Source organism: Thalassophryne amazonica, chromosome 18, assembly GCF_902500255.1.
Source record: "Thalassophryne amazonica chromosome 18, fThaAma1.1, whole genome shotgun sequence".
Taxonomy (NCBI): domain Eukaryota; kingdom Metazoa; phylum Chordata; class Actinopteri; order Batrachoidiformes; family Batrachoididae; genus Thalassophryne; species Thalassophryne amazonica.
In genome coordinates this window covers 41,949,261-41,967,667 of record NC_047120.1, presented here as the reverse complement: position 1 = coordinate 41,967,667, position 18,407 = coordinate 41,949,261, and the positions used below count along the sequence as shown (strand labels likewise).

The following is an 18,407-nucleotide window of genomic DNA, read 5'->3' as shown; positions in this document are numbered from 1 at the left end:
CTCAGTTCAAACTCCAGCCTGACCAGAAAATCGTTGAGGGCCTTTGGGCAAGGTTCTTACTCCCCTAGTTGCAATAATGATGAAATGTCTTGTCCACACAGACACAGACAGATAGCGTGACAGAGACTTGGCTAAAAATGACATAATTCCTAATGATCACATAATAGTTATTACAATTGTATTTTAGTTTCCTGTGCAATTTTACCTGCTTTTTGGGGGATGTGGGATCTGATATTTTGGATAGGGATGTCTGACATTTGTTTCACAGTTTGAGTTGATGTTTTGTTTAATAGCTAAGTTAGCGAAGTGCATCCAGATAGATGAATGATTGGTGTCAGTATCAGCAGACACTACTGGTTCCAGTATCGGTATCATACCAGACATGAAAAAGTGTAATTGTGCTATCTCTACTGCTGTTGGAATAATTATAACAGCAGTGATGGTAATTACAATAGCAGTTACAAAAAAATCTACACTGGGAACTGAAATGTGGAAGATGTAATGGAAAGATGAAAGGCAGACAAAGTGAGCAAAAAAGGAAGCACTTTCAGATAGAGTGAAACCAGTCACAGATACAGACAGGGAAGTTTTTAGGCTCAGGTCTTGTTGGCCTTTGCATTGTATGACCTTGTTTTTTTCCTATATGGCGTACCCCTCCCTTCCTTTGCCCTCCCTCCTCTGTCTCAATTGCTCAGCCATTCCAACAATCTTCTTCTTATTTCTTCCAGGGCAGAGACGAGGCCGACCACAGCACAGGAGGCCTGGGGAAATCATTAACCGTGCACAAACACATACAAAATGACTGGTAGGTTCTTTTCTGCATCCTCCTATTTACGCTGCGTACCTCTCATAAAGTGTAGCCACACAACACAGGCAAAACGTGTACAGTTTGTCATTTTTATTATGTTGATCACGTTTACAGTCTTCTTTTTCTGGTCGGCTGTTACCTTTTGTGTTGTATTTGACTTGATCAGCTCACCTGACATGTCAGTCTCTCCAACTCTGGTTCAACAGGAATTTTTAATATAGCACTCCATATATTTTTACACCTGAGTTTTTCCTCAACTATAATTCAAAATTAATGCGATGGCAAAAGGCATGCTGTCACATGGCAAAGGAAAAGTGTGGAAAAGCCAGTGTGAACAGAATGTTAATCAGCATTGACACTGGATCTTAAAGCATTTGAATGTTCAGAGAGGACAACGTGACTTTGCTCAGGTTGATGCTCAGTGACAGGTCTGGTATTAGTAGTGGCACTCCCATATGACATCATATTCAGCAGAATATTGTTGTGTAAATTGACATATTGTGCAATTGTTAAAGGACAAGTTGCACCAAAATCATAACAATTTAGGGCCCTGTCCCACTGGCGTTTAGGAGGATTTGCGCATGAAATGAGACAAAAGCTGAGCATCCGCAACAAAGGTGGGCGGAAATGACAAATGTCCCGGGGTGGATCAGCGAATACATGAGGAAGAAAAGCAGATATAACAGGGAACAGAAGCGAAGACGACCGCGGAGGCACCTCCATGAGGGGCACAGCGGCCGTGATGCACTCGCTTCATCCGTGCCCACTCTGTCTGCATGCGCGACATACCATGTGCGACCGTGACGTGGCCGTGCTGGGCACGCATCATATCTGTTTTGTACGCTGTCCCGGTCCGTTGCCAAGCCGCGCCAATCCGTCGGTTGCAGATATCAGCGGATGACAGGGGATATGCGGCGCGTTGGTTGTGTATGTCTTCAGTATGTGTTCAGGCAGTGATGCGGATCTCATCCGCAGCAGGATTTTTGAGCCGCTCAAGAATCCTGGCTGCGGACATGCGTGCCTCTGCGGATGATCACGGACGTGTTCGGATGGCGGCCGACTCATACAGGAATGTTACACGGTTAATGCGGTTGTTTGGCGGATGTGGGCCACTTTTGTGCGCATTCTATCCGCAAATCCTCCTAAACGCCAGTGGGACAGGGCCCTTAGATTTAGGCTGTTAGTGACCTTCCGATGATCCACCAGGATTACTTTGTGCAATTCCGTTATCGGTTTCATCGGAGCTACGGAGATGTCCGAAAACAAAGTGCTCCTGAGTACTCGGGTGTTTCCAACAAGTGACGTCGCTACTAGAAGTGTCCCAGTGTGTGCTTCAATGGAATGTAGCTGTTAACGTTAAGAACTGAGGCACAGATTAATTCCAAAGTTTACATAAGTGTGATGTCGTGTTATGATGACTCATTTTTAAGTGAAAACGCTTCATTTTGATGCAATCATCATAAAAGCTGCAGCTCTGTGATGGTTTCTGTGCAATAGCACAGCGATGAGTCATAAATACAGCCTGTCAGTAACCATCTGTGATCCAGGTTCAGCTTTGTGCACGATTAATTATAAGTGTTGTTATCAATAAAATCTAAAAAAAATACATCTGCTGCCAGGGGAAAAAACGTCTTGGAGACAGTCCTTATCGCGACGAGCAATGAGCAAAACACACACACACACATTTACTTCAGCTTCTCAAAGCAAAAAAAAAAAAAAAAAAAGCTTGCCACAAAACACAAAAGGGGTAAAAGCCTGAACATGCCAGACTCACTGTGTTATATTGTTTTCCAAATGTAAACTCCACATGAACAAAGAAGCACACGCACAGAACCGGCTCCAGCTTCGCCTCTTTCACGTTAAATAACGTCCATTAATTACTGGAAATAATGTATTCTGACTTTTTCCAATGTAACAAATCCATCTCTGTTTCCAGGCAGTCTGTTAAAAACAGTGTCAGATGTCCCTACGGCCAGCTTCAGTAAACCAGCATTCACACAAACAGCACGTCACCACATTTTAGATTCCAAAATCTGACACTCTGAAACAGTTAAGAGTTTCAGGGTGAAGCATGTTGTCTCCTCTCCGTAAATCCGAGCCATCACTTTTGAACGGCAGCTCAGAAGTTTCACTTTCAGACGGAGGAGGTTCATTTCCCACTGTCTGTCAGTCACTGGGATGTTTCTGTTTTACTAATAAGGACATCACACACTGAAAAATGCAGAGGATTGCCGAGTGAGACATTTTCCGGAAGTGCACCTGCTAACGCTCAGAGTGAGAGGAATAAAATACATCAGAGATCACTAATTATTAGCACGTGTGTGGAGAGACTTACAACCATGAGTACTTTTATGTTGTCTTAATAACTGGGATGTTAAAAAACGTGAGACATTTCCTTAATGTGCACCTTGCATTTTTGTGTATTTGTCAAATTCATGCTTTGGGTCTCCAAAAAATGGTAGCCTAAATACAGTAAAGTATATGAATTTAATAAGTAGGAAATACAGAAATTTAGAAATGTGCCTAAAATTGCGTGCACGCGCGTGTGTGGGTTTAAACTAAGCTGACAATGACTTCATGTAACTAAATTTGTCTACACGGCACTGTTCTGTCATAAATTATTTGTATGGCGAGTGAGTTGGAAAACGGTCTGCGTCTCTGCAGACGGGCAGAGAGGGCCCGAGAGGGCACCAGGGAGACAGAGAAATAGACAAAAGGAGAAAGATAAAGTGAGCCCATGTTTTCACAAACTAGATTTTTACTTAATTTTGCCCTATTTGGACGGTATTAGTTTTATTTGGGGAAGTGAAGTAATGTAATTTCACCACAGGACGTCTGTAATGTTTATTGGTGATTCATACAAGATAAAAATTTTCAGTATAAATGACAAACATCAGAGTGGCTAGTGCTCTCAGTACACAGGTCTGACTCACCACCGTCATCCCTAGTACAAAAAAAGAACAAGAAAAAAGAAAGTTGCCAGACTAAAGGAGTTTTTTCTTTTTTTGTTTCCATGTTCTGCTCATTTATCTTAACAGATATTCTCTACTGTCTTCCAAAGTTTTCTGTCAGCTTCACTTTTTCTCTTTAAGGTTTGCACACTGTGCTAAAGTGCGCTCTGCGCTATGCTTGTGTTAAAGCAGTGCACATGGTCTGAAAAGCACAAAACAAATGTGTCCGATCCCAGTGAGATTGTTTTTAATGTGTCACTTGATTGTTGAATCTGCTTGTTACAGAAGATGCACAGTCAGGGAGCAAGGAGTTCAGGTGCTAACATGAATATTATCACATGATTTCATTGATTTACTGTTGACTTTCACTTTATCTAAATTCTGGGTCTTTTAGTGAAGCTCAGGGCTAGTGGCTGGCGATCATCTTAGTATTTCTTCTGTTTTTCTTGTTGCTTAATGCTGACAAATTACACAGTATTTGTTGTCTTTCTGATGCTTGATTCTGATTTTTTTTTTCTTTTCTCTGTGTTTGAGCTGTGGCTCCATCCAGAGATGGGTGTGGTATCTGCTCCAGAAACCATCCTGTGCGACGGCAACATTTCCTGTATGTTTGTTTTGTGAATAAGCGAAGTGTGCAGTGCATCTGCGCATGCGTGGGTCAAACGGGGTCAAAAATTCCCACTACCAGACACACACCACTACCATTGAATTTTGTATATGGTAGCGTTAGTGGACTGTGAAAGTTAAGGCTTACAGGGATTGTTTCAAAGGATTTAAGCCTTAAGCGATGCATGCAATAATGATGTGCATTGTGCTGTTTTCAAAATGCTCAAACGGAATTTATAGACTTGAAACGTGGCTGAAAACACACGATTGCAAGGCTCCGCCGAGTCCACCCAAAGATGGAAAGAAGAACAAATGTGGTTGTAAACCTCCGTTCATTCTACACAATTTCCCCACAGAGAAGAAATATCCAGATGGACGTAAACGATGGACTAAAATGGTAAATTTCTTGCACACATTTATTTTGTCAGTATCCTGAAACCGTGCCATATTCTAATGTGGTTGATGGCGCCATTTTTGTGCATCGGCTTATGACTTTAATGTTGCGCCATGGTTGACATGGCACGTAATATTGTGATATTGTAATATTGACATGTTCTATAAACAAACTGCATGCATACACATATCATTGTACGTCTGTCAACTTATCAAAACAAATGTGACACCAATGAGGTTATATGTGAGACCCACCTTCCTTGTAGTCATTACAAAGCCGGTGGAGTAGTGATTTCTCATCCCTGCTTAGCAAATATTCTGCAATATCCACAGTTTCAGACCCTGGACTTCGTCTAACCATCCGTCAGTTGCCTTCAAGGAGTCAGAAATTTGTTTGTCTCCAACTATCAACAAAGACTGGTTGTCATTTTCTACAGCAGCTCTCTCTTCCTCCTTTGACAGCACCAACGGTAGTTTCTATACCGATGCAGCACACGCAAGGGCAGCCAGCTCTTCTTTCTGTTTCTGTCTACTGCCGTACGCAGTCCTGGTTATAACAGACAATCTGCGGAGCTTACAAAAATGATTTAAATTGTCAACTTTCCAGCGGTTGAAATGGTCCAAATCATAGCACTCCTCGCTGCTTTCTGCCTTCTTTGCATGTGGATTGGTAGCCGAAAAATTTAGTGTACCCTTAATTCACTGCGCTGCCCGAGATGCCCACTTTGCTTATTGTTTTGTAATTTGTGTCTGTAGCATGGCCCAAGCAGAGAGTCACCCCTTTGAGTCTGGTCTGCTTGAGGTTTCTTCCTCAGATGGAGTTTTTCCTTGCCACTGCTGCTCTGGGGGTTGATAAGGTTAGACCTTACTTGTTTGAAGCGCCTTGAGGCAACCTTGTTGTGATTTGGCGCTATATAAATGAAAATAAATTGAAAACTGAAAATTATGTCTGTAATTTGTAATTTGATGTGTAATTTGCACAGGATTACTGTAGCCTGAGTTAATCTTGAAGTATTGTTTAACAGAAACTAAAATTCACCAGAATTTTTACTGTCACAGGAGCACTCAGTCTGTAAATGACAGAAATGTCACATAATTACATCTCTCCACCTCTCCATGTGACACTTAACCAATGTGAATAGAGCTTTAAAAACGATTAATTTTATCAAAATTCTTTGCTGTGTACTTTGCTTCAGATATCACATTAAGACAGTTTTTTTTTTTTGCCTTCTGTATTGTTGCAGTTGGTAGTAATTGCAGTATTATAACGAGCTGTGAAATTCATTAAGGCTATGAATGTCTTTCTGCAAAGCTGAAGACAATGGAAAGTGCATATTTGCTGTTTAATCCAGTTTTAAGTCCCTGCAGCATTCTGGAAACGTAACATAATGCATAGCAGCTCCTGCACAGGCAGCCAGAATGACTCCAGAGTAGTTTGGACAGATGTTCAGTGACAAAAGCTCTAATGGCAGGAAGGACTGACTCTACCCAAGGGCTTTGTTGTCAGTCACAGGTCAGAAGATGGACTTGATGGGGTGATAGTTGTGGGCAGTGTTCAGAGTGAAGTGATATTAAAGTGAGCTTGCGTAACAACAGTCCTACAGTACATCTCCCAAGATGCTCTTGAGTTTGCCGATTTAATGGTGTGATCGTTAGGACTGAGAGTGAGTTTGACAGATCTGAAAGCACGGAACGGTAATGGGTACATTCCAGAGCTAATTGCACCCACGTTTCCCTCACTTACGTCTTTTCCCGAGGGAGTTAGACGCAATGTCAGGGAAAGATATACTGGTGCAAATGTCCTTCTGTCCAGTGTGACCTCAGTATCCCATGATGGAGACACAGCTGGATCAGCTGCGGATCAGGTGCCAGTCTAACACAGTTTGTCCATGTCAGGGAAAAGAGCGCGTTCAATGTCATCCAGTAAAATGAAAAGTGAGAAAGCCTTCCTGATTCATTGTGCTTGTAAAAGCTGTGAAATGCGCTCCCTTGTCGCTGGCTGCAAGACTGACCTTTCAAGCTACTTGTAAGTTAAGCTTTTGCGTCACAGCCATCGCCATCGGAGAGTAGCTCCGTACTGCCCGCTGAGACGACGAGTGATATGCACAATTTTTCCGCAAAAGCAGTTGGAATTTGACTTGTGGGAAAAGAAAATAATCTGAGGGAGCAGAACAGGGCAAGATATTTTAGAAGGTGTGTTTAGCCCCAGGAAGAGAGTCTTTTAGAGCAGGGGTGGGGGTGTTGCAGACATTAGGCTTACACTTAAAGGTTGAAGGGTGTGGGTGTACTGTACACATATATGCAGCCATGTGTTCATGCGCTTGTGTGCGTCTTAAAGTGGGAGCCTGGAGGACTGTTCGATGGGGGAGGGGTCTCATGCAGGCAAGGAGGCAGGTTTAGTTTCCAATCACTGAGTTACCGCCCATTCTCAACACCTCATAAATCTCACCTGGTGCTGCAGGGCCACTGCAGCCACACACATGTACAAAATCTGCACGTTTCAGCAGCCTGTGCATGGGTACTGTGCATGCGCTAAACTAGGGGTCTGGTAGTCGCATATGTAAACAGCATGTGTGAAACTGGAAAGCTAAAGCGATGACACAGGATAGTGCAAGTGGTCAGCGTGCTTACCTCCCAAAAAGAACGTCCCTAGTTCAACGCCACCCGTGCGCCAGTCTCCTTGTACCTCTGGAGTTGTGCCAGGAAGGGCCTCTGGTGTAAAACGTGGCAAATCAGCGTGCTGATCCATAATGAGTCTGCTGTGGTGACCATGAGCATAAACACGGGAGCAGCCATAACAAAGACCTTAAGTGACGTATTGGAAGAGCGTAGGTCTCATTGAACATTGTAATAGAGCTTCCCTTTATTTTTGATTCCAGTGTGATTTTACTCCTGTTGAAGAATAATCAAAAGGTGTTTGCCAGGATGCTTATTTTTAGCATCTTTAGCCTTGTTTATTCTTTCAAATTGCTGATGGCTGTTGGCAGTTGTTCTATTTATTACTAACTCGGATACCCGGCGCTGCCCGGGTTAACCTGTTTAGACATAAGCCAAATGCCAATCATTTTAATCAAAACAATTGCCCAACATTTGTTTTTGTAATGCTGATGTCTTAAATATAATAGTTAATGAGCTAAAGTTTGTCCAGCAGAAATATAAGAGGTGGACTCCCAAAACTAAGTGGAAATACTTGGTTAAAAGACAAACACATTTGAAGTCCTTCATGCAGACTTTGTTTTGCAGTCAATTTATAACAAAATTACACACAAAAGGTAGGTACAGTAAATGTAAATATCAATGTATCAAAATTGAGGTAGTGGTGTATTTCACTGTTTTTACTTTGCGATTTTGCAAACATAAAATGAATGTATTCAGACAGGAAGGCAAACTGGGTTGTACAGGACAGTCAGGTGCTTAACAGTTGAGAACATAAAGTAGCTGAAGAAAGGGATTAAATAAACAGAGATGGCCAACACATATACAGGGCTGGAAATTTGAATCTGCCTGGTTATACCCACAGCCAGCTATTATGGGGGTAATTTTCAGTTCAACTTTTAAAAAATGGTACCAGTTTGTTCCCCATGTTTCTGTGTAGGCTCTCAGTTGTCCAGGTGGTTTCCATAGTAGAGAAGCTTGAATCTTCGACTGGACTGGGTTGCTTGACGCGAGGACGTTTCGCTTTAAATCGTAGAAGCTTCCTCAGCTAAAATTCTTGCTCTGGTGGTCTGACTTCTGTCTTGCTCTTGTAGAGAAGAATAATCAAGAAGTCACAAAAGCTGGAGTTTTAACCTAACCAGACCCCTCCTACGAGAGGCAGACTGCTATAGGCCAGTGACTAAACAATAGCTCTAATTAGCACCTATTGTGCTCTAGTTAGCACCCTCCTAATGACAGGGCAGCTGTCCCTCCTAATGATGGGACGGACCCTCTCTTGATGGCTCCCTTGACGACTCTGCTGATGACGTGAATGACTCATTACCATGAACAAAAGACTGAAACTGCTAACCACACGTTTGGGACAATGAAGTTAAAATATTAGCCAGAGAGCAGAAATGGTTGAGAGAGGGGTCAAGGAGGCATTTTTTGTAAACGTTTGAAACCAGCCCCTCTAACCGGGGAGGGGGTCTGAGACACACTTATCCCCTGTTTACAATGGGGTACTCAGGTCAAAGCAGTTTCAGTCTTTTGTTCATGTAATGAGTCATTCATGTTGTCAAGGGAGCCATCAAGAGAGGGTCCGTCCCATCATTAGGAGGGACAGCTGCCCTATCTTTAGGAGGGTGCTAACTACAGCACAATAGGTGCTAATTAGAGCTATTGTTTAGTCACTAGCCTATAGCAGTCTGCTCTCGGTTAGGATGGTCTGGATGGTTTAAAACTCCAGCTTTGTGACTTCTTGATTATTCTTCTCTACAAAGAGTCAAGTCAGACCACCAGAGCAAGAATTTTAGCTGAGGAAGCTCTGTGATTTGAAGCAAAATGTCCTCGCATCAAGCAACCCAGTCCAGTCGAAGATTCAAGCTTCTCTACTTTGTTCCCCATGTCATGAGGTATTCTGATATATATAGTTTTTAGGGCTATATATTATAGTTGGGATGTTTATCCCCACAGACAGACAGACAGACAGGCAGCCCTTTATGTATATAGATCTGTCTTGGTGTCATTTATGCTTGATTTAATAGTGTGTATTTTCTGTTTCACTGAAAGAACAAGCAAAGTTATTGTCACGATTTAACACCAATTTTTTGGAGCTGTAATAGGGAAGCGCTAGTCTCATTTGATCCCCTTCCATGATATTGCGTAATTTGACCTACTTCCGGGGACAGCCTGCACAAACACAGCATCACTTCTAATGGAAAGATGGTGTACTGTTTTGTTTTCAGCTGCAATCACCGAAGCAGTTGCGAAAAGTGCAGGTTTTTTCGGTTCACATTGGAGAAGCGAAAACGAGGCAAATGGGAGAGGTCATGTCAGTAAGTTTTAGTCTACACACCTTGACAGAGTAGCTGCAGTTTCTCCTCCTGCACAACCGCCTCAACATGTTTGAGCTCTGGGTCATAAACAAACCACAACACTTGTCCATTTTCCATCACATCATTGCTTTTTCTTTGTATTTTGCTTTGTTTGCCTTGTAATTTGTCAGAAAACACAAGAGAAAGTGCCATGTTTCTGATGGGGAGAATGAGGGCTGTCCCTGGAAGTAGAATTATGCTCTTTCATTCACCCCTTTAGTGCCCAATAAACAAAAAAGTAAGACCTGTCTCAGTCTAATTCAGAAGGTTGAAGCTGCCATTGTCATCTGGAATTGGCATCTATTGAAGAAGGCATCTTCTGTTATGTAATAAATATATTATAATCAAACCTCAAGCAATGTTCGTGGTACAGCCAGTTCCATAAATATTTGGAAAAGTCACTATTTTTGAAATTTGCCTCTGGACTCTGCCACAGCTGAGATGAATGAAGCAGTCAGAATGTGTGGTGTAGACTCTCAGCTTTATTTCATTCATTTTTTCATTCATTTAAAGAAAAACAGAAAGCAAAAAACAAAAGCACCACAATACCAGAATGAAAGGAGCAGAAAGAAGAACAAGTCTTATGATTTCTGCCCCTTTTAACAATACAATCTTTCAATATACCAGCATCATAGTCAACATTGTTTAAAACAGATTGCATTTCTTTAACGTGGTCACATACCACTGACCATTTCATAATTATGACATTAATTAATAGATTCCATCACTGGACAGGTTATATTTAAACTTAAGACACTCCAAACCTTATTAACCAGTTTACTTTTTTTTTTTGACTTTCTTGCAGCCCACATGACTTACTTCATAGTTTCATACTTACTTAATACATCTAATTTAATATGTTTTTTTAAATAATTAAGTGACCTTAATTCTTTAATTTCTTATTAAGATTGTTCCATAATTTGACACCATTTACTGCAATACCTCTTTCCTTTACTTGGTTCTAACTCTTGGTTTTTAAAGAATTCTATTCCTTTCAATTATAACTATTACTCTTTTTTCAAACATATTTTGAATGTTTGTTGGTAAAGTATTTTTATTAACTTGGTACAATCGTTTGTAATATTTTCAAATCAACTAAATCATGAAATTTAAGTACCCTATACTTAATAAACAATGGATTAGATGGATCTCTAAAACCACTGTTACTAATCACTTTTAAAGCTCTTTTCTGCAAAATAAATAAAGGTTGTATATAGGTTGTATATGTTGATCCCCAGATTTCTACACAGTAAGTTAAATATGGGACAATCAATGAATGTACAATGTTAATAAACCATAACTATTAATGAATATTTTACTTTATGCACAAACAGCAATGGCTTTCGCTATTTTTCCTTTTATGTAATTATGTGTGACTTCCATGTAAGATCTTCATCAATCATGACTCCTAAAAATTTCATTTCTTTTACCCTTTGTATATCCATTCCATCTATTTGTAATGACACATTATTTTCTTTCGCTCTATCATTAAACAATATGAAATTTGTCTTATTAATATTTTAGTGACAATCTGTTTATATCAAACCAATGTTTAACTTTTTCCAACTCTGTATTTTATCACTTGTCTACTTCCTGTATATCTGATCCAGAGTAAAACAGCGTGTATCATCAGCAAATAAATGCTGCCAAGCACATTGGATACATTCACAAAATCTTGATATACAAATAAACAGTTTGGGTCCAAGTAACGATCCTTGTGGTACTCCATAAATAATGTTACACAATTCTGATTTGGTATTATTTATCTGAACCAAACTGTTTCTATTTTCTAAGTAGCTTTTTACCCACTGAGTGCAACACCTCTTATTCCATATTGTTGTAACTTGTGGAGCAATCTTGAGTGGTCTATAACATCAAAAGCCTTTTCAGGCATAAAATACTACAAAATAATCCTTATATCTATTGTTGTTGATATTTTCTCTATAGTTCCATAATTGCCATAGCTGTCGAAATGTTTTGTTCTGAATCAATACTGAGCATTATTTAAAATATGTGTTTCTCAATAATTTATCCAATCTTGTTACAAAAACTTTTTCCATAATTTTAGAAAACTCGTGGAAGCAATGATACGGCCTGTAATTAGAAAAATTATGTTTGTCTCCATTTTTATATAATGGGACTACCTTAGCAATTTTCATTTCATCTGGAAAAACCCCAGTTGACAGAGACAGATTACAAATATAAGTAAATGGTTCAATAACAATTTCTATTATACTTTTTACAGTCATCATGTCTAAATCTTCATGGTCAGTTGATCTTTTGCTTACACAGTTTTTACAATATTTCTTATTTCATCTTTTTCCACATTGTCCAGGAAAATACTATTGACCGTATTTACCAATGTACATAATTTATCTTCTATTATTGGTTATTTCCCACCAGACTGACCCTACATTTGAAAAATAATCATTAAACCCATTTGCAACTTCTTTTATATCATATATCTCTTTATTTTCCTTAACAAAGTAATTTGGAATAGTTTCTTTCGTTCCATCACTATCAATCACACTTTTTATAATTCCCCATGTTACCCTCATATTATCTTTACTCTTATTTAGTTTTTCACTGTAATAATCTTTTTTTTGTTTCCTAATTATTGTTAATAGTTTATTTTTATATTTTTTGTATTTATGTTCTGATTCCTTTGTTTGCAATTTTAAAAAGCACCTGTATAAATAGTTTTTCTTTGCACAAGCATTTTTATTCCCTTTGTCAGCCATGGTTTATTTACTCTTTTCTTACTAATTTCAATTAATTTACAATTTTTATTGTATGATTTCATCAATATTTTCATAAATGAGTTATATGCTACATTAACATCACTGACATAAACTTCTTCCCAGTTTTGATTTTTAAGGTCATATTTTAATGCCTCTAAGGCTTTTACTGACTTATCTCTTTTAAAGTTTATATCAGTTTTTTTGTTGTACCTATTTTTATATTTAAATATTGAAAAAATTGGTAAATGGTCGCTAATATCTGTCATGAAGATCCCATTCTTGATAATTTCATCTGTTCTGTTTGTAATATATTATCAATTACCGTTGCACTTTGCGATGTAATTCTGGTTGGTTTGTTATCAAGGGGAATAACCCCAAACTATACATTGTATTCACAAATCACTTAATCTTTGGCAGCTGGAGCTTTCTATGTTAATATTAAAGTCCCCACACATAAAAAGCGTTTTGTTTTAATTTGATGGAATAATTCAATTATTTTATCTGTAAATTTCACAACACAAGAATCTGGTGCTCTGTATACACAACTAATTAAAATATTCTTAGATGTTCATGTACAAGTTCCACTGTTACAATTTCTATGACATCATTCATAATTGTCATTTCTTCAACAATTGTACACATCAGATCTGTTTTTGTATACAGAGCAATACCACCGCCTTTTTATATCTTCTGTTTACAAAATACAGCTCATATCCCTCCATTTGAACTTCATCCATGAGATCATCTTAAGCCAAGATTCAGTGATTGCAACAATACTAATCTATTTTTAAACTGATTTAAATACTCTTTATTTGTGACATTTTACAATACAAGCTTCGACTGTTATATGTATGAGTGACAGGGTATCTTCTGCAATTTTTTCACTATTCAGCTGTTCTACCGTATAATACTTCACAACCAATCGTTTTTAAGTCAAATATACTTCATCAATATTAGTGTCTATGTCATATATTTTATCCTCTGTTTCCATGTTTGATCTGATTTTTGTTGTCCAATTACCAACAGATGTTATATTTGATTGTCTATTCAGGTCTGTATTTCGTAAGGTCCTCCATGTTTTTGATTTGTATACCGTTTGTTCCTTCTTTCACTCTAATCCACACCCTACAATTCCAGACCCATGTAGCAACAATATGTTTCTGTTTTCTTAGTAGTCTTGCTTCCCTAGCAATATCTGCATTTTTTTTTGTTAGATGCTCATTTATATAGACACTCGTTCCTTTCAAATTCTTTGCCTGTCTTAATAACTCATATTTATATTTTCTGCTTGTAAATCGTATAACAATGTTAGATAGTTTATTTTTTCTCGCTTTAGTTGGAATAGTATAACAGTCTGATATTGTGTCTTGATGGATGACAACACCTTTTTGATATAAAAAGTTTGTAACTTGTTGTTCCAATGATTGTCTTTCTTCAGGTGGTGCATCCTCCCCACTGGCTCCACCAGAATCCACCACCCTTGCATATGTCCGATGCCTTGTTTCTAGTCCAGTATTATAACGTCATCTTTTCTAGTAAATTGTTCAAGTTCATCTACACGTTGCTCAAGTTTCTTAATGATCTTGTCCTTCTCTTAACCAGATTTTGGAGTTCTTTAATTTCCACCATCAGTCTTGTCTAGATTAGACATGTCCTTTTGATATATGGTTTAATGAGGTCTTATCTCCTCTATATCTTCCTCGAGTTTATCTGTTTTCCTGGGTGGTGCCATGCCGACTGTCGTGGCTCAGTATGGCCACTATTGATTACAAAAACAATTCTCACCAGTAGCCTCCACCACCACAGGTCCGGTAGCCGCACCCCAACCCTCCCCGTGCTAACCTCGTTCACAGCCGCCCCAGCCACGGTCGTAGCCGCCGCCAGCCCTGGATGTAGCCGCTGCTAGCCGCGGATGTAGCCGACGCCTCGGGCCTGGATGTATCGCCGCCCACCGATGCCTCGGCCCGGAATGAACCGCCTCCCCCGATGCCTCCGCTGCTAGCCCCGGACGTAGCCGCTGTTAACCTCGGAGGTAGCCGACGCCTCGGGCCTGGATGTATCGTCGCCACCGATGCCTCGGCCTGGATGAACCGCCTCCACCGATGCCTCCGCCGCCAGCCACGGATGTAGCCGCTGCTAGCCTCGGATGTAGTCGCTGCTAGCCTCGAACGTAGCCGCTGCTAGCCTCGGACGTAGCCGCTGTTAGCCTCAGATCTAGCTGACGCCTCGGGCCTGGATGACCGCCTCCACCGATGCCTCTGCTCTTTGCTTGTGAACCATCATGCCTGCGACATAGATGAGGTCCGCTTTAACTCGGGGGAAGGGGAATGGGGGGAGTTGTTAACAAACTACAACATTAACGGCTTAGGAATGATAGGAATTATGGCCATTTGTACACACAGACCCCCATTTTTAGGGGAAAACATGTAATTGGCCAAACTAATTACAAGGATTATTGTTCATATAATCATCAATTTTGCAGCCAGTTTTGTTTAAACATGCCAGAGGATGGATAATAAGCATTCCCAAGTCACTGCATATGTCTCGACCTTCATTTACATCAGCCATTAAGAAATACAAACAGTATGGTACAGTACGAGTCATCTTTCTGGAGGATGCTGTTACAAAAAACCAAGTGACCATGCAAAAAAAAAGGACGTGAGTGAGGGAAGCCACCCATGGCAGCTCTGAAGTATTTATACACTGTGGCCGTGATTGGAGTCACTGCAGAAAAAACATTTATCTGCTTCGTACAACTTCACGATGGAGTGAAACAGAGAAGGATTTTCATACAATAAAATAGGCCAAATCTAGGATTGATGTGATTAATAAAAATCATTAGCTGGGCACCTTTAGTTGTTGACTGGTCTACTCCAGTCAACTAGAACAGGCATCCATGTAAAGGTTTTGCCATATGAAGATGTGAAGGCATATTGGATTTGCTGTGGTGAGCCTGAGCAAATATTGGAAGCAGCCAAAACAAACTATTTATGAAGCAGTGTTGATGTCTCTGGGCTCAGAGGCATCAGGGTGGTCTATCACACAGTGGAAATGTGTTTCATGGTCAGCAATCAGTTTTCTAAATCTTTTTTGGAAGAAATGGACAAGATATGCTCCAGACCAAAGACAAAAAGGATCCAGACTGTTATCAGCAACAAGTCCAAAAACCAGGGTCTGTCATGGTGTGGGGTTATGTTAGTTCCCTGAATAAAGGTAATTTACATTTCTGTGGTGTCAGCATTAATACAGAAAAGTACCTTTAGATTTTAGAAGACCATAATGCTGTCTTCAAGACCACATCTTTTCCAGGGATGTCCATGCATTTTTCAACAAGACACTACAAAACCACATTCTGCACACATTACAAAGGCATAGCTGCAGAGGAAGACTATAGGATATTAGACTTGCCTGTCTGCAGCCCTGACCTGTCCCTGGTAGAGAATGTGTGGGGAATTTTGAAATGAAAACTGCAGCTATGACAACCCCTTACAGTTGACACTTGTCCCCTTACAACTTATGATGTGTTTGCAGGAAGAACGGGACAGAATAACACCTGAACCACTTAATTGATTGGCATCCTCAGTGTCAAATAGATTTTTTTTAGTATTGTAAAAATCAATGTTCCAAAAAGCTTTAGCACTTTGCAGCAGTGCAGTGAAGTAGAAGTTGAAGTAAACGAAACGATTACTGCTGTTTTTGGTTGTTTATGTTGTTTTTAATTTAGACTTGCCACATTGTCCCCACCTTTTCTGATTTGGGGTTGTATTATTATTGTTATTATTAGTCACCTGCTCTGTATACATCTGAACCTGTCAGCTCTTTGACGTGAGGCAGGGTAGGTTCTGGTTAGTGTTTCGCTAGGAAACCACTTGAGACACCAGGGGCTGTGTGTGTCTCCAGGTAGAACTGAAGTTTCGTCAAGAAGTGCACACTTGTGCCACATCCCAGTGCAGCTGTGTACTGGATCCACTGTCTTGACCCTGAAAAACAGGGGGCAGCATGAACAATATGCACCGAGTTTCTCAGCGGTGATCTGTTCACACTCACAGTTACTTACATCCACACCTGGAAGTGGCTGGTTTGTCACAGTTTATGTATGTATATATATGTATATATATATATATATAATTTAGCAGATCTGCTCTGTGTAAGCCTGATCCTGTCAGATCTCAGAAACTAAGCACTGCGGGACCTGGTTAGTACTTGGATGGGAGACCTCTTTGGAACACCTGCGGCTGTGTGTGTTTCTCCAGGTAACACTGGAGTTATGTCAGGAAGGGCATCCGGCGTAAAACCTGTGCCAAATATCAATGCGGATCTGGTTGTATCCGCTGTGGCGACCCCGAACACAAAACGGGAGCAGCCAAATGGACAACCAACCATATATAATATAAATTATTAACAATGCAGCTATCTTTGCAGGAATTCAACTGAACTGTGTTAGGTAGAGATCAGACGCTATGGAAGTAGATACAGTTATACAAGTAATGAATGTTTATGAGTTCAGTGGTACGAATATTTCATGAGGTGAAAGCTGGAACATACTATTCAGTGAGGCTTGTTCCAGCTTTCACCAAATTAAATATTTGTTCCATTGAAAGAATGTAAAAACATTCATTATTTGTTTTATATTCCGGCAAAAATAGATCCTTGGCATTTGATATTTTATTAATTTAAAACAACAGAAAAGGGACTTAAATTTTGGTGTTTCACTATTGCTAAAGTCCAAATTGTGAGTGTAGTCCGGTGATGCAGTGCACTGACTTCGGACTTCCATAAAAAAGAAAAAAAAATACTTTGTGTAGTTCCTCAGTCCAGCCAAAAATCACATCAGCTTTTCAGCTTTTCATCTGAACAACTCTTCATGCATCCATACAGTTTACAGTGGAGTGGATTTTGTGTGTGTGTGTTACAAGAATTAGCACCGTCAGCTAGCTCAATCAAATCTGTGTCTCGATTGTGTCATTGTCCCACGCGTGTGCGCGCACGTGCTCACACAACTGGTCGGCACTTGTGCATGTGTGTACTACAAAAAAAAGAGACTGTATATCCTCAGTGCAGTGAAAAAAATCACGTCAGAAATTAGTCCAGCTTTTCTTTCTAACTTCCTGCTAACAGCCTCCAGACAGCGCAGTGGATTTGCATGTGCGCATGTGTGTGTGTGTGTGTGTGTGTGTGTGTGCGCATGTGTGCAATGGTACCAAACATGACAAGGATCCACTCAGCCGTTATATAAATGTACACATTTGTGTTTACATTCATGTTGTGCAAATATACATACATATCTGTGCAGTCTGATGTGAACTGCAAAATAACGCAATATCAGGTTACGTAGAGCTCCGGAATTTGATGTAGATGCTGCTTCTTACACAAGTGACGTGTGGTGGGTCTGCTTCTCTCAGTGTTGCTGTAGTTTATTCAAGCATCTTGGAGGATCTCCAGGAAGACTTTGTTTACTTTTCACTCCACCTTCCTCATCAGTTGGGGGCGGGAACAACATAGCGGTTTCATCAGCCTGGTCTGTGCTTGCTGTCTGCTTCACCCTCTGCACAGCTCATTGCTCATTGGCTCCCCAGTGTCATGGGGCTGTTTACTAGGAGCTCTAAGGGGATCGTTTCCTGGCAAACAGAGTGAGTCGGAGCAGAGGTACAGTGTGCACTGTGTGGTGGACGTGCATGTTCATACTAAATGGAAGGGTTTTTTGTACCTAGCTTAATAAGACATCCAGTCGCTTAGCAGGTGAAGTACACACGATTGACCTCACCGCTGACCACTGCACTTCACATCTGTTGCTGATGTTTGTCAGTTATTATGGTTTTTCTGTCGCACACAAGCGAAGCCCTATACTGTGGTTGTTAAAGAGCAGGCTTCATTCGTTTTCCTTGTGGCATTTTGA

General features: G+C 40.2%; 1 protein-coding gene across 3 annotated transcripts in view; it reads left to right on the top strand.

Annotated features, from left to right (window-relative positions):
• Positions 1-18,407, top strand: part of LOC117530280 (thyroid hormone receptor alpha-B) — a 353,233-nt gene that overhangs the window by 156,398 nt on the left and 178,428 nt on the right. For all 3 annotated transcript variants that reach the window (XR_004566288.1, XM_034193169.1, XM_034193167.1), the window contains exon 3: positions 729-805. The gene's annotated coding sequence lies outside the window, so the exon portion shown is untranslated. The remainder of the gene's footprint in view (positions 1-728; positions 806-18,407) is intronic.